Source organism: Erinaceus europaeus, chromosome 6, assembly GCF_950295315.1.
Source record: "Erinaceus europaeus chromosome 6, mEriEur2.1, whole genome shotgun sequence".
Classification (NCBI taxonomy): domain Eukaryota; kingdom Metazoa; phylum Chordata; class Mammalia; order Eulipotyphla; family Erinaceidae; genus Erinaceus; species Erinaceus europaeus.
In genome coordinates, this window is record NC_080167.1 from 65,004,751 (window position 1) to 65,021,197 (window position 16,447).

A 16,447-nucleotide genomic window follows, 5' to 3' on the forward strand; every position below is an offset into this window, starting at 1 on the left:
TGTTTTGAGGGGAGAGTCTTTTCTGTTATTCCATAGCCACACCTCCCGGAAGTCCAAATAAAAGTTTGTTTCTAGAAGTGTCCTATCACTGGATTTTTCAAATCATCTTTTTTTTAGATGAATCCTACATATATATATATATAACATAGTTGGACCTGGCGAGTATGTGCTGAGTGAAGTCAGGTAGAGGAAGTCAAACATCTGAGGAGCTCATTCATGGACAAGAGATGATGGAACAAAACAACCAAACCAAACAAAAACAATCTGAATGAATCTTGCATGATGCTCATTTACCCTGAAACTATCGGGGGGACCCACGTTTTATCAGTTGAGATACGATGACTGGCCCTCACATGAGGTAGTGCCGCCATCTCACTTCCCTCATATGCTCACCTGGGTCAGAAGTCTCACCAAGGAATCATCTGTTTGTTGTTGTTGTTTTGTTTTTGCCTAGGTTATCACTAGGACTCGGTGCCTATACTACAATTCCACTGCTCCTGGCAGCCATTTTTTCCATTTTTTCTTTCTATTTTTTTATTTGACAGGACAGAGAGAAATTGAGAGGGGAGGGAAACAGAGAAAGATGGAGAAAGGCAGACACCTGCAGATCTGCTTTATCACTCCTGAAGTGTTCCCCTGTGGGGTCTGGGGGCTCAAACCCAGGTCCTTGTGCATGGTGATATGTGAACTTAACCAGGTACTCCACCACCCACCATCCATCCCCAAGGCATCATCTTCAACTTAGAAGGAAGTGACTCCTTGTGCCCTCCATGACATTTCAGTCACTGTCTAAAAAAAAAATGAGCTCTTTACTCAATTCTTACTCCTTGATTTTTAATCCAATATCCCATCATCGCTTTGATTCTTTCGCAGGAATAATAGCAACTCTGTATTGATCACATGCATTGTTGCAGACAGAATGCATACAGTCTCATCAATCTTCATGGTGTCACTATCAACATTTTGCAGAAAGGCTTGGGGAAATCACATGGGATTGTGAATAATAGAGGTGGGCTTGAACCATGACTCCTCTCTCCAAGGTAAGTATTCCCCCCACAAAGCACAAGGGAGTGGAGACTTTCTGAGGAAGAAAGTCACTTAGACATTACGGCTCTTACCAGTGACTTCAGGTCAGACAGATCTGCATGTGAGCTGTTATTGTGAGTGTTGGTTATTTCCTACCGTAATTAGAATTTTTCAAAGATGTTGTCGAAATTTACAACACACCTGGGCTCATGACACTGGTGAAAATGTATCAAGATGAGTGGGCTATTGACAAAAAGACTTGACATTATATTTATGCGCTAATTCTTAAAAATAAATTATCATAAATGCTGGGCTGAGGGTACACAGACAAAATATTGCTGTAAGACAATCAATCTCTCGATTTAGCAAATAAATTGGAATACATTTCAGTCATCTTGATCTTTCAGGTCAATAAGATGGATTTTATATTGTGTCTTGCTCATTAATAAACTTGGCTTCTCCTCATAATATTGCTTTGGACATCATTAGAGCCAAGTCTCTCCTCCTGTGATAAAGAACAAAAAAGATAAGAATTATCCAGTGCCCAAATTATATGGTTTTATTATTCAAGCTATGAACATCCTGAACAGCCTAGTGATTATATTTCCAAATTTATTATTGGGAAGACGGTTCCTCCATAAAAATTCTAAAACTAAAAATTGTAGCCTTTACAAGTTGTCCAGTTCTTTTAAAAGGTGTTATTAGATGTGTAAAAATGACATGCAGTCATTATACAAATCCAAATAATGTCCAGGAAGCCCCAAGCAGAAAATAGAAATCACTGGAAGTACCATCACCCACTTCCTCTTCCTCCAGTGATAATGACTATTATTATTTTTGCTGGATATTCTTTTAGTTAACTCTCTGGGTACGAAATCATAGAATAGGGGCATGAGTAGAACTTTGCAGGCTGGAGTACCACTGCATTATAAATATAATTGAAAATCAACATGTGTTTCTCCATGGTCTGCAGTAACATCTTTCCCTCATCTCTCCTTCCATTGTCAATGAACATTACTTGGTCTGATAATCAAAAAAAAGTTATTCTTGCTTTATTTAGTACATCTTTTTGTTTGGTTCTTCTATATAGCATACTGAGACGAGAGCAGGCACGGCTTGTTTTTGTTCATGTGATTTATTTCATGGAGCATAATGTCCTCTAGGTTTATACATGTTGTTACACATGGTAGGACTTTAGTTTTCTTCCTAGTTGACAACAGTCTGCTGTGTTTATGCACCATGTCATCTCTGCCCACTCTTCTGTCCATGAGCTCTTAGGTTGGATCCAATTCTTGGTTGTTGTGAATAATGGTGCTGTAGGCATGGGAGTGCCTATCAAATTGTTCTTAGTGTTTTGGTATTGGGGAGCAAGTACCCAGAAGTACAATCACTGAATCAAGTGGGTTTTTTTTTTTTTTTAGAAAGAGAGTTTTTCATAATTGCTACACAAATTGACATTCCTAGCAACCATGCATAAGGGTTCCTTTCTCTCCATTCCCTTGCCAGCACTCACTTCTAGTCTTTTTTGATGTGTTATTTCCCTAATATAAAGAGATGATCAGCATCTTTTTATGTGTCTCTGGCCATCTGTATATCTTCTTTGGAGAAGTGTCCAGTTAGGCCTACTGTCTCTTTTTCAATTGGATTCTTTTTTTTAATTGTTGAGTTTGGTAAGATTTTTGTGTGTTTTAAATACTAGTCCCTCAGGCTGGGAGTATGGATTGACTTGTCAATGCCCATGTTCAGTGGGGAAGCAATTACAGAAGCCAGACCTTCCACCTTCTGCATCCCACAATGAGCCTGGGTCCATACTCCCAGAGAGATAAAGAATAGGAAAGCTATCAGGGGAAGGGATGGGATACGGAGTTCTGGTGGTGGGAATTGTGTGAAGTTGTACCCCTTTTATCCTATGGTTTAGTTAATGTTTCCTTTTCATAAATAAAAATTAAATTAAAAAATTAATAAATACTAGTTCCTTACCAAAAATATGATGTGGAAATAACTTCTCCACTCTGTAGGATATCTTTTACTTTTTTTCTTTTTTTTCTTTTTATTATTATTATTTTTTTCCTCCAGGGTTATTGCTGGGCTTGGTGCCTGCACCATGAATCCACCGCTCCTGGAGGCCATTTTTCCCCCCTTTTGTTGCCCTTGTTGTAGCCTCGTTATGGTTATTATCATTGCCATTGTTTATGTTGTTCATTGTTGGATAGGACAGAGAGAAATGGAGAGAGGAGGGGAAGACAGAGAGGGGGAGAGAAAGACAGACACCTGCAGACCTGCTTCACCACCTATGAAGCGACTCCCCTGCAGGTGGGGAGCCAGGGGCTCGAACTGGGATCCTTAAGCCGGTCCTTGTGCTTTGCGCCAATTGCGCTTTAAGCCGCTGCGCTACCGCCTGACTCCCAGAAAAGGGCTTTCTTCCAGCTGGTGAGTATCCTCCCACTCCCACCCACCCCCACCTGTCCTCTACCCATTGAAAACCCCACTCCAGTCAGATGCAGTCCTAGGTCTAGAGCCATTTCAAGTGCCAAATGATTTCAGAAGTAACATTTAAATTGTTGTAATGTTCAGACTGGCCTAGAAACTTGGACCTGAAGCCAGTGATGCCTGAGCAATGTGTCCCGAACTCAAGACCATGAGAAATTACAACTCTTATAACTTCAGCTGGATCTTTCAGTCAGAAAATGTAAAATGACAAGTGTCACCATTTCCATATATTTTGTATTTCCATCTTTATATATTTTCCAATTGATCCCATCACAAAGGAAGAGAAAGGATGAAATTTTTTCTTAATCGCCACCAGGGTTATCCCTGTGTCTCAGTGCTGCCAATATGAATCCACCGCTCCTGGTGGCCATTTTCTTTTCATCTTTTTTTTTCTTCCCTATTTTGTTTGATAGGATAAAAAGGAATTGAGAGGGGAAGGAAAGATAGAGTGGAAGAGAGAAAGATAGACACCTGCAGAGCTGCTTCACCATTCATGAATCATCCCCCCTTACAGGTGGGGAGTGGGAGCTCAAACCTGGGTCCTTGCCTAAGATATAATGTGCACTCACTCAAGTATGCTCTTGCCTAGCCCCCATGGGTGGCGTTTTTTAAAGGACTGAAAAGTTGGGTGTCGAGGAAGTCTGCCTGATGGTGAATGCTGCTCTCCCCCTCCTTCCCCCACCGCTGCCAGCGGCAGTGATGCTGCCTCTCCGCCATGTCCCAGACCAGCCTTGATGAACAGGTATTAATGCAGTCAGCATAATTTCATCAGCTTCATTTCTCTTACCTTCAGAACCTGCTGAAAAGCATTGAAAGCATTTTGAAAGATTGAGACCTTCTTTGAAAACCTTTTCCAGTTACAAAAAAAAAAAAAAAAAGGTTTTCATGTATGCTGATTCTCTTCCGTTATAAATCCACTCTGCCCAGTGGGAAGTATTTTCTCCTCCAGCTCCCAGGACTGAGTTTTCTCAGAGGGAGGAGGACAATCTCAGAGGCATTGCTATCAGGAAGTCCATGGACCAAGGTGAGAGGATCGGTTCCCATGTCATAAAAGATGGACCAGAGAACCTCACACAGCAGTTCAGCACAGACCCAATTCTCCCCACCCCCAAACTGGTAGCTGTGTGACCTCTGGCAGATGCATGACTATGCTGTGCCTCCTTGTTCCTGCATGAAGCCTAGATAAATGCTAACAACATTGTGCAAGTGAAATGCTAGTATCTTGCAGAGCTGAGATCTGCCCCCTGACATGCAGACTCCCATGTTTGTTTAGTAAGAGAATTATATGGGGATGGGGGCAGGTGGTGGCACATCTGGTTAAGCGCTCACATTACAATGTGCCAGGACCCTAGTTCAAGCCCCTGCTTCCCACCTCCAGGGGCAAGCTTCATGAGTGGTAAAGCAGAGCTGCAAATGTCTCTCTGTCTCTCTTCCTCTCTATTTCCCTCCCCCTCTCAATTTATCTGTCTATATATCCAATAATAAATAAATAAGTATATTTTTAAATTATTATTTATTTATTATTGGATAGAGACAGCCAGAAATCAAGAGAGGAGGGGGGAGATAGAGAGGGAGAGAGACAGAGACACACCTGCAGCCCTGCTTCATCACTCGTGAAGCTTTCCCCCTGCAGGTGAGGACCGGGGGCTTGAACCTGGGTCCTGTGTAATGTGTGCATTTAACCAGGTGTGCCACCGCCTGGCCACTAAATTAAAAAAAAAAATAGAAAAAGAAAGAGAGAGAAATACATCTGGTCACAACATCCCCCTGAAAAAAATGTGAGACTTCCCCCCCTTAACCTTTCTGTCACACCCTCCCCTGTGTGTTCATGTCTTACAAGTCACAGCTCAGATCACTCTGCTGACTTCAGTTCTGTGTGGTCACGGAAACAGAAGCTCCTGCCAGATCATGAGACAATCAAGCTCATGCTGACACAGTCCATGAAAGGAGTGCTGAAGAGGGGGAGATAGGGGTATTTTCATTTTAATACAATCACAAACCTGAAATACATTCTGATTCTCCTCTATGCCATTCCTTCTGATTCTGGACTCTGCAGAAGGAAAAAAAAAAAAAAAAAAGAAAGAAAGAAAGAGATAAGAAACAATTTCACGACATCATGAAAGTCTGGAATTATAAAATAGATCTTCAAAGAAAATGATTTGGGGAAGAAAGAAGGTAGCATTACTTACTTGAAGAATAGAGAATGTTATTACTCACAGGGGTGCTGCCTATTCTCTCAGCTCAGGCACTTCAGAGGAAGGACTTATAGGAACAGGAGGGTTTTAAAGTTCATCACAAGTGACAGATTATTATTGGGGTAATGAGAAATAAATAGTGTTCAATTAACAACCTCTGTGACAACTAGGCTGTCTAATAAAAGATATCTTATTAAAACTTGGGGACTTTCTAAGAATTCTGAGTTGAATGGCCTATTGATAAGATATGGAATAGTGCACCTCATACAATTCTCCATAAGCCTAGGAGGATATAAATGAGTCTACTTATTCATAAAGATTTCCCAGAAAGACGATGACATGATGTCATATGATAGTTTTTCCCAGCATGCAATGGCTCTCCCACACACACACTTTTTAAGCCTGAGAAGCAAATACAGCCATATGAGACTCTGTTGATAGAAAAAAAACACATTATATATATATATATTAAGAAGTAAAATAATATCAGGATATCTTGAACCAACTGTTCAAAAAGAGATTTACAAATATCCTCAGAATTAGGAGGCCCTCTGTGAACTTGCCATCATTTATAGTTAATACGCCCAGATGATCAGTATGTGTTAACTAAGGATTTATGTTGAAGAAAACAAACAGTAGAAAAAGAATGAAAGCCCACCATGTGAAAGGCCCCATTATTCACATCTTTGAAATATCCCAAGGCTTCCTCAAATATTCTGGACAAAACGAAAACTGTTTCCTGTCTCTCTCTTCCCCTCCTCCCTCTCCCTCTCCCTCCCAAGCTTAAGCACCATTGAAGGTATCTCCCTGCATCAAGATAAATGCTTTCAAAGTCAAACAGGATTTCACTCAGTCCTGTCCAGTGGCTGACACACAGCAGAGATCCATCAGAGAAAAAGAAAAGCAACACAACTTGGCAAAAATGTGGACAACTCCGTGTGAGTGTTGTCTGTCTGCCAGTAGAGATTATCAGCTTCTTTGCGTTGGAGAAACATGGCCTAGTGTTAAACAGCCATCCCCACACAGGGGAGCTTAACTGATGAGGTGGCCTCGCTTGTCGAGTTAAATAACGTCAGAGAGAAGCAACTAACAAGGGTTAAGTGTTGACTTAGGGTTATTTCTCTTTCCAAAAGGAACTGTGGGTACTCATAGTCTCATAAGTTCTGTGCATAATATTTGCATATATAATACATGAAGTACAATACATATATTTCCAACGGTGTATTGCTACGTGTTACCATTATATAGCTTCATGTTATTGTGTATTATTATCAAGTAGTCTACATATGCTATGTGCAAATACAGTACATCTACATATAGGTCAGAGATGCATATGCACACACACACACACACACACACACACACACACACACACACACACTAGATCGATATCTACCTCTGATTCTCAAGGTTTCATGATTTACCTTCCAGTCAAACCACACAGACATTTATGGTGAGTTTTGTGCCAAGTGTAAAGTCTTTCTACACTGGAAGAAAGATATCCAGGGGCCCAGGCGGTGGCACACCTAGTTAAGTGCTCACATTATAGTACATGAGGACCCAGATTCAAGCCCCTGGTCCCCACCTGGGTGGGGGGAAGCTTCACCAGTCATGAAGCAGGGCTGCAGCTGTCTCTCTGTCTTTCTCCCTTTCTATCACCCCCTTCCCTCTCAATTTCTTTCTGTCTCTATCCAATAATAAAGATACTTTCTTTTTTAAAAATAAATAAAAGGAGGAAGAAGAGAAGGTGGAGGAGGAAGAGGAGGAGGAGGAAGATAGCCAGTAACTAATGGTGCTGGAGTAATTGTATCTTCATAGGGAGAAAAGAAAGTATACTTGTAATGTCTCGCTCTTTACAACAATGAATCACAGATGCAACTGAAAAGTGTGAGATTAGAAGGCAAATGTCTTTGAGATTTAGGACAATGTGATGTGTTCTCAATCTATCAAAGGCAAAACCTGACGAATTCAGTTTCATCCAAATTGGGAACTTTTACTCTGGCAAGACTTTGACACAGAGCACAGAAAGACCAGCTCCACACTGGGAGAACCTATTTCCTAACCATATCTCCAAAAGAACAAGAAGCTGAAAAAGAAAAAAAGAAAGAAAGAAAGAAAGAAAGAAAGAAAGAAAGAAAGAAAGAAAGAAAGAAAGAAAGAAAAAAGAACAAGAAGCTGATGCATACCGATGACAGTCATAAGAAACAATCCAGTCGAAAATGACGCAAAAGGAGAGTCGGCGGTAGTGCAGCAAAGCGCAGGGACCGGCTGGAGGATCCCGGTTCGAACCCCTGGCTCCCCACCTGCAGGGGCTTCACTTCAGAGGTGCTGAAGCAGGTCTGCAGGTGTTTATCTTTCTCTGCCCCTCTCTGTCTTCCCTTCCTCTCTCCATTTTTCTCTGTCCTATCCTGTTGTTTTTGATGGGCTGGCTTCATGGGCGGGTAACAGATGACCCGGGACTCATGGCTAGGTTGTACACAGTATCTCTTTATTCATGCTGGACGCAGGGCAATCTATACCAAGCTAAGCTAAACTCAACTACTACAAACAATCTTGTCCTTATAAATATACTAGCCCAGTAGGGTGGGAACAGGATGCGACGCAGAGAGGGTGGAGAGAAAAGTGACTGGTGAAAAAGTGAAAATCAGGGTATGACAAGGAGAGGGGGCGGAGCAGGCAAGAATTCTATCACTGAACCACCAATGCCCTGGAGGGAGGGTGGTGCTTGTTAACAGAGGTTATGTAAATAGCATGAAGTGGTTATGTAAATAGAATAGTGTTAAGCAGGGGGGATTAAACTAATGAAACAGAAGGGTTTTTTAAAGCATACCAACACTATCCAACAACAACAACAAGGGCAACAAAAAGGGAATAAAAAAAAATCTCTAAAAAAAAAAAAAAGATAAGAGCCACCATTTTGCCAAAGAGGATAGACAGATGGCAAACGAGGTCAGAAAAGATGTTCAACACCATGAACATATGGGAAACACACGCCCAAACCGCCCTCCGCCGTCACGCCATTATGCATTACACCGTTGTAAGAAAGGCTCTACAACATGACAGCTCACACACTGGCAGGAGTGGACGGAAATGCATCTTTCCCCCATGGTGATAACCTGATAGCCACATAAAGTGATTCAGCCACTCTGGAAAGCAATTTGGCAGTTTCTCTTGAGGCTGTGTATGTAACTAACACATGACTCAGCAATTAAATTATTGGCCATTTGTCCCAGAAAAATAAAAAGCATGTTCAAAAAAAAAAAAGAAAGAAAGAAAGAAAACCCTATTCACACATTTATACCAACTTTATTCACAATGATCCCAGTCTGGAAACAGAACAAATAAATGTCCTTCACTGGGTGATTAGTTGAATAATAACCAGAAAAAAAAATAGCGTGGAAGACTCTTCAGCAGGAATAATAATAATAATAAATGGACTGATGATAAACTCGGCAGTTGGAATAAATCTCCAGGAAGGATGCTGAGTCAAAAAGGGCCAATTCCAAAGGTCACTCACTGCCTAGCTCCATTTGCATTTAACATGCTTAAAATTGAAAACAGACTAGTAGTTCCCAGGGTTAAAGACAGAAGGTGAAACTGGGAGGGGAGGAGGAGCTATGTGCATTTAAAATACAGAAGACAGCAGGAAAGACCTGGAATGTCCTATGTCTTGAATGTAGTGGGCATGTAATAAGATCTCATTGGATGGGGTATGGAGACAGCATAATGGTTCTGCAAACATCTTTCATGCCTGCGGCTCTGAAGTCCCAGGTTCAGGCACCAGCACGACTGTAAGCCAGAGCTAAGCAGTGCTCTGGCCTCTGCCTCACTTCCACCCAACTTCTCTCTCTCTCCCTTCCTCTCTCTCTATATGTGTATCCCTATATCATTAAATATTAAAATATTTAAATTAAAAAAGTTCAGGCTGGTTAAGTGCTCACATTACAATGTGCAAGGACCCGGGTTCAAGCCCCTGGTCCCCACCTGCAAGGGGAAAGCTTCACGAGTGGTGAAGCAGGGCTGCAGGTGTCTTTTTGTCTCTCTCCTTCTCTATCTTCCCCACCCCTCTCAATTTCTGTCTCTATCCAATAAATGATACATAAAGAAAAAAAAGATTGGGGACACCTTGTTGAGCACACATTACAGTGCACAAGGATTCAGGTTCAAGCCCCTGGTCCCCACCTGCTTGGGGAAAGCCTCACAGGTGGTGAAACAGGTCTCAGGTGTCTCTCTGTCTCTCTCCTTCTCTATCTTCTATTCCCCTGTCAATTTATCTCTGTGTCTATGTAATGATAAATGAATAAAAAAATAAATAAATAAATAAATAAATAAAAAGACTGCTAAAGAGAAACATCTCATGGAGCTAAACGCATGGAAAGTCTGACAATGTCAGTGGGGTATGTTGTTGTCAATATTCTAACTGTGATATTGCTTATGAGGGTTTCACTCAATGTATTTATGTGGGGAATTTGAATTTTTGTTTCTATTTTTATTCACTGGGTAGAGACAGCCAGAAATCGAGAGAGAAGGGGGTGATAGAAAGGGGGAGAGACAGAGAGACACCTACAGCATTGCTTCACCACTCACAAAGCTTTCCTCCCACAGGTGGGGACCATGAACTCGAACCTGGGTCCTCGTGCACTGTAACAGGTACGTGCAACCAGGTACGCCACCACCTGCCCCCCCCCATTGGAAGGAGTTTGTGTAAGGGGTTGTGGGATCTCTGTATCATTTATCCCCTAGGCCCGTGAAGCTTTGCAAAACTGCAAGTCTTAACCGCACGTGGTGCAAAGCACAAGGACCGGCGTAAGGATCTCGGTTCGAGCCCCCGGCTCCCCACCTACAGAGGAGTCGCTTCACAAGCGGTGAAGCAGGTCTGCAGGTGTCTATCTTTCTCTCCGCCTCTCTGTCTTCCCTTCCTCTCTCCATTTCTCTCTGTCCTATCCAACAATGACAACAACAATAATAACTACAACAATAAAAAAAATTAAATAAAAAGTGCTTAACCTATTGTGCAGTGGACTCAGAGACGCCCAAGAGAAGGAAGCACGGCTGTGAAGGACACATTAGGCTTCTGGCAGCTCTCAGGCACTCAGCCCTGTGGGAAGGAGTACTGCCTGCCTGTATGCTTTCTCCACCCAGGCAATTTCCATTTGGCTATGGGACAACTTGGGTTGAGGAGGTGCCCGTGGTTTGTGCAAATGACAGCACTGCGTCTCATTAGGATCATAAATACCAATCAGGCTGATCACAGAAGTGCCACTGCCACATTCAGATGGCTGTTTAATCGGGGTGATGGTGACAGAGATGGATGCTTGTGCTCTGGTGGGAACTGCCTGTGCTAATACAGAGAAGAGAAACACACCCCTCAGGTTGTGGTGCATGAGCTGTGTCTGAAATTTTGCCTCTGATACCGATAAAGTGCTGGACTTGGGTGGGAGGCCTACGGCCATGCCTCCCCCCCAACATGCCCCATCTCCTCTGATCTCGGAAGCCCGACAGAGCCGGGCCTGGATAGTACTTGAGTGGGAGGACTTGCTGGGGGTCGGGGGGCATGGTGGGTAAGGAAAGCTCAGTTCTGGAATCAAGTTGGCCTGGGTTTGAGCCCTTTGACTTGGGAGAACAAAGTCAAATTCTCTGAGCTATTTCCTTATCAGTATAATAAGAGAGGTAGCTGAGGGGCGGGGGGCGCTGGGCAGTGGTGCACCCAATGGAGAGAATGTGTTACAAAGCCCAAGGACCTGGGTTCAAGTCCTCAGCCGCCCCCCCCCACATACACACACACATTGAAGCAATGCTACAGTCTCTCTCTCCCCCTTCCTCTCCCTCTCCATTTCTGTCTGTCTCTATTCAATAAATAACAAATACAATAAAGATGTTTTAAAAAGAGAGATGGTCAGTGCTACTTTTCAGTTTGGAGAGAGAAAGCATAGTTGTTGGTCCATGAGAAAAAGATGTCCCTGTATTATACCTCTGCAAGGAGTACTGACTAATTCACCACCTTTGAGGACTAGCTCTAACCTCTCCACAGGCAACGTGGAAAACCAAACCTCAGTGCAGTGAAATGAACACTGAACTCACAGCTAGGAGGGCTCCACTGTCCCACAACATAGCTCTGGGCATTCTGGTGTGAGACACCTTCATTCTTGTAGATGCCTCATGGAATCATTGTGGACATTTAATATGGGGGGGGGGGAGGGGAAGCAGGCTCTGTACATTAGGAAAACTACAGGGCACGGTGGCCGCCTGTGCTCCAGTCCCTCCTGCTGGGACCACTGAGCAGCCATTGCAATGACCCAATGGAATGATAGATTAATTTGGCTGGAATGAGTTTTCTACCTCCTAGCTAGAATAAGCATAATAAATATTTAATGCGGCATCTTAATAACTCTGTTCTAGCTCACCTTTATTCCCCTCGGGTGTGTACACATTTTCCTCTTTCTAGCTCCCCCTCCCCACCCCAGTCAGGCCCAGACAGGCGGAAAATGTCACTTTCTCGTTCCCCTTTCTCCAGCTCGGTTCTCATCAGACCCATCAACGCCTTGAACTGCGCTCACGTTTACAATGGATCTCAGCTTGTCTCCCACTGGTCCCCACTTCTCTCCATCACATCTCTTTCTATTTGCCACTAGAATGCCACCGGCAACACAAGATTGTGACTTGGATACGGCAGCTTTCACACGTCACTGTCAGAGCCCCGGTGACAGCCCATTCCTCTCAGCACCCCAGCGACAGAAGAGCTTGCCAAGAGCCACTTGACTCTGTGACAGTGTGCCTCCACCTGACTCAGCCCACAGGGCCTCATGGGCCTGATCCCCAGAGAATGCCTGGGAACTTTCTGCTGGGCTCTATCACACTTTCTGGGGCTCTGCCAAGTCAGTGTGCAGCAGAGGATGTTAGAAACTGAGCCTTCATAAAGGCAACTTCTCTGTGACCTCAACTGGGGGTGGGGTGGGGGTTTTCGGGGCCTCTTTAAAGACGCTGATACTGACTTCCAATGCCCATGGCCAGCGGAGAAACAATTGCAGAAGCCAAGACTCCTATCCTCTGCACTCCAAAAAGACTTTGGTCCATACTTCCAGAGTGGGAGAAATGTTAGGGGAAGATGACTAGAAGAACCCCCCATCAGGATCCAGAGAGAAGAGGGGAAAGAGAAAAACACTCTATAGTATAGGTGTAGGTGTGACTTAGAAAGGAAGAGAAGGGGGCCAGGCAGTAATGCAGCTGGTTCAGCGCACATGGCACAAAGCACTATACTGGAGTAAGGATCCCGGCTTGAGCCCCAGGCTCCCCACCTGTGGGGGCGGGGCACTTCACAAGGGGAAGCAAGTCTAGGTGTCTGTCTTTCTCTCCCCCTCTTTGTCTTCCCCTCTTCTCTCGATTTCTCTCTGTCCTATCCAGCAATAACAACAATAAAAACCACAGCAAGGGCAACAAAAAAATGGGCAAAATGGCCTCCAAGAGCAGTGGATTCGTAGTGCTGGCACAGAGCCCCAGCGATAACCCTGAAGGCAAAAAAAAAAAAAGTAAAAAAAAAAGAACATACTGCAAAAAAAAAAAAAAAAAAGAAGAAGGAAGGACAAGACCATTGAAAAAATATGGATAGATTATAGATAGACAGGCAAGCAGATATAAAAATAAGTCAGCATGTATCTGTGACCTTGGGGTAACCTTGGGATTCCAATGGAGGGAATAGAAACACAGAACTCTGGTGGTGAGAATGGTATGGAATTATTCCCCTATTACTTCTAATTTTTGTAAACCAATATTAAATCACTAAAGAAAAAATGAAGAAGAAGAAAAAAGAGAGGGGGCCCGGGTGGTGGCGCACCTGGTTGAACACACATGCTACAATGCATAAGGACCCAGGTTCGAGTCCCTGGTCCTCACCTACAGAGGGAAAGCTTTGAGAGTGGTGAAGCAGTGTGGCAGGTCTCTCTCTCTCTCTCTCTCTCTCTCTCTCTCCCTTTCTCTCTCTTTCCCTTTCTCTCTCTCTCCCTCTCTCTCCCCCTCCTTCACTCCCTCCTTCCCTATAGTCCCTTGTCTCTCTTGATTTCCAATAAATGAAGTTAATAATTTTTTTTCTTGAAAAGACACTGATCCCATCATGAGCTCCATTCCCTCACCTGATCACTTTCCTGTCACCTCAGGGGTAAAGATATCTACTTCCGGGAGCCTGGCAGTGGCACAGCAGGTTAAGTGCACGTGGCGCAAAGCACAAGGACCGGAGTAAGAATCCCGCTTGGAGACCTTGGCTCCCCACCTGCAGGGGAGTCTCTTCACAGACAGTGAAGCAGGTCAGCAGGTGTCTATCTTTCTCTCCCCCTCTCTGTCTCCTCTCTCTATTTCTCTCTGTCCTATCCAACAACGATGACATCAATAACAACAATAACAATGACAATAAACAACAAGGGCAACAAAAGCAAGGGAAAAATTTTTTAAATTTTTAAAAAATATATCCACATCCACATCTTGGGGTGGCAGGGCACAAAAGTCAGACCACAACAAAGAAAGCTGGATGTGTGAGTCGAGATGAGTGGTGACTGTGTATCCCAAATAGATTGCTGTGCTTCCGTAATTAAGAACAGCTGCCAATGTGTGACACCGAGAGAGGCCCACCAGGGCTGTGCCGTCCCCACGTGGGGAGAGGTGGAGAAGAAAGAGATGACCCCATTGGGGTTCCTGGTGAGGAACCCTTTTATGGGCTTCATCAGGACCACACCCCCACAATGAACTAGCAATGGGAGGTACAGCCCCACTCTCTGAAGGGAGGCTGGGTCATCCTACTCTTTTTACTCATCCTCCCTGAGGAAGCCGGGTCCTGACATGAGTGCAGCCTAGAATGTTCCCAGCTGTGACCATGGACTGTGAACTCAGACTGCCAGGGAATCAGAGGCTGTACAGGCTCCAGGGCTAAATATGAATATACACGGGCTCCAGATGAGATAGTTGTGGTAAACAGTTAATTGTGTTTATATGTTGTCTTCAAGTTTGCAAGCAACTCCCTGTCCTAATCCTGCTTCCTAGTTCTATTCTCAGTTCAGCGCCATCTTCCCAGATGGTATTTCGAGTCCACCCCCATGTGAGCTATCAAGCTTCAGCAGAGATTAAGACATAGGCTCCTAGGAACATTCCTAGAAGAGATATCCTAGCTTCCTTCCACCCTAAGGTCCCTACCTTCATCTGCTCTATTTCTATTTGTTGTTTCCTGTTTCTTAAACATTTTGTCCTGCTTTCCATCTTATTGCCTTTCGGCCAACAAGTTTCAGATGCTACTATGATTCCATCCTGACTTCCCTGGACAGACAACTTCACCAGTGTATCCTGGAGCCTCCCCTCTCCAGAACCCTGCCCACTGGGAAAGATAGAAACAGACTGGGGTACAGATCCACCTGCCGATGCCCATGTCCAGCAGAGAAGCAATTACAGAAGCCAGAACTCCCCCTTTCTGCACCCCAAAAATCATTTTGGTTCATATTTGGGGGGGGGGGGTAAATGACAAGAGACATAAACCAGAGGGCTCTGAACTTCATTCCACCAGGACCCAAAGCATTTTTCACCAGAAACCTTGTTTTTATACCAGCAAAGAAAGGGAAGCAAATTTTGAAAACACCAGAGGAAGCCAGGCACTGATTCTCTTATCTGAGAGAGAAAGGGGGAAAAGAAAAGACACCCAGAACTAGTTATAGATGTGAGTGTGACATGGAATGCAGGTAAAGTGGGGACCAGGCTGTAACAAAGTGGGTTAAGAGCACATAGTGTGAAGCCCAAGGACCGGCTTAAGGATCCCATTTCGAGTGCCCAGCTCCTCACCTGCGGGGGGGGGGGGGGTCGTTTCACAGGCGGTGAAGCACATCTGCAGGTGTCTATTTTTCTCTCCACCTCTCTGTCTTCCCCTCCTCTCTCGATTTCTTTCCGTCCTATCCAACAACAGCAGCAATAACAACAATAACAATAATAACAACAACAAGGGCAACAAAAATGGGAAGGCAAATGGTCTACAGGAGCAGTGGATTCATAGTTCAAGCGCCAAGCCCCGGCAATAATCCTGGAGGCAAAAAAAAAAAAAAAAGGAAATGAAGGCAGGATCATTGGAAAATATGGGGTAAAAAATATACATACATAGATATATATCGATAGTTATAGAATGGGTACATATCCATGACATTGGGAGAACTACTGCAGTTTCCAGTGGAGGGGATGGGACACAGAACTCTGGTGGTGGGAACCGTATGGAATTATACCCCTATTATCTTACAGTTTTGAAATACATATTAAATTGCTAATCAAAAATGAATAGGGGCCAGGTGACAGTGCACCTGGCTGCGTGCATATGCTACAATGCACAAGGACCCTGGGTTCAAGCCCCCAGCCCCCACGTGCAGGGGGAAAGCTTTATGAGTGGTGAGACAGTGTTGCAGGGGTCTCTCTCTATCTCTCTATCACCCCTTCCCTTTCGATTTCTGGCTGTCTCTATTAAATAAATTAAGATAATACCAAAAAATTTTAAATAAATAAGAGAAAAAAATAAAGGAGATGACCAATGGCATTCTTTGTGAAATGAGTGGCACTCAGCTAAGCCTTCAGAGGAGGACAGTGCAGAGACACTCCAGCATAGGTGACCCTCTGACCCAGCAGCTAGAAGTGAGGCCCCACTGGAGGTAGATTCCACCTTAGCAGGATGGAATATGGGACCCCTCCCCTGGCTTTGAACTGGAAGAAAGACAGTTCAGTCC

General features: G+C 43.9%; 1 long non-coding RNA gene across 1 annotated transcript; it reads right to left on the minus strand.

Annotated features, from left to right (window-relative positions):
* Nucleotides 1-1,272: 1,272 nt before the first annotated feature.
* On the minus strand, nt 1,273-5,940 carry LOC132539027 (uncharacterized). Its single transcript, XR_009550335.1, has 2 exons — nt 5,517-5,940; nt 1,273-1,531 (listed from the first exon to the last, which is right to left on the minus strand). It is a non-coding gene; the product is annotated as an uncharacterized LOC132539027 (long non-coding RNA).
* Nucleotides 5,941-16,447: the final 10,507 nt, after the last annotated feature.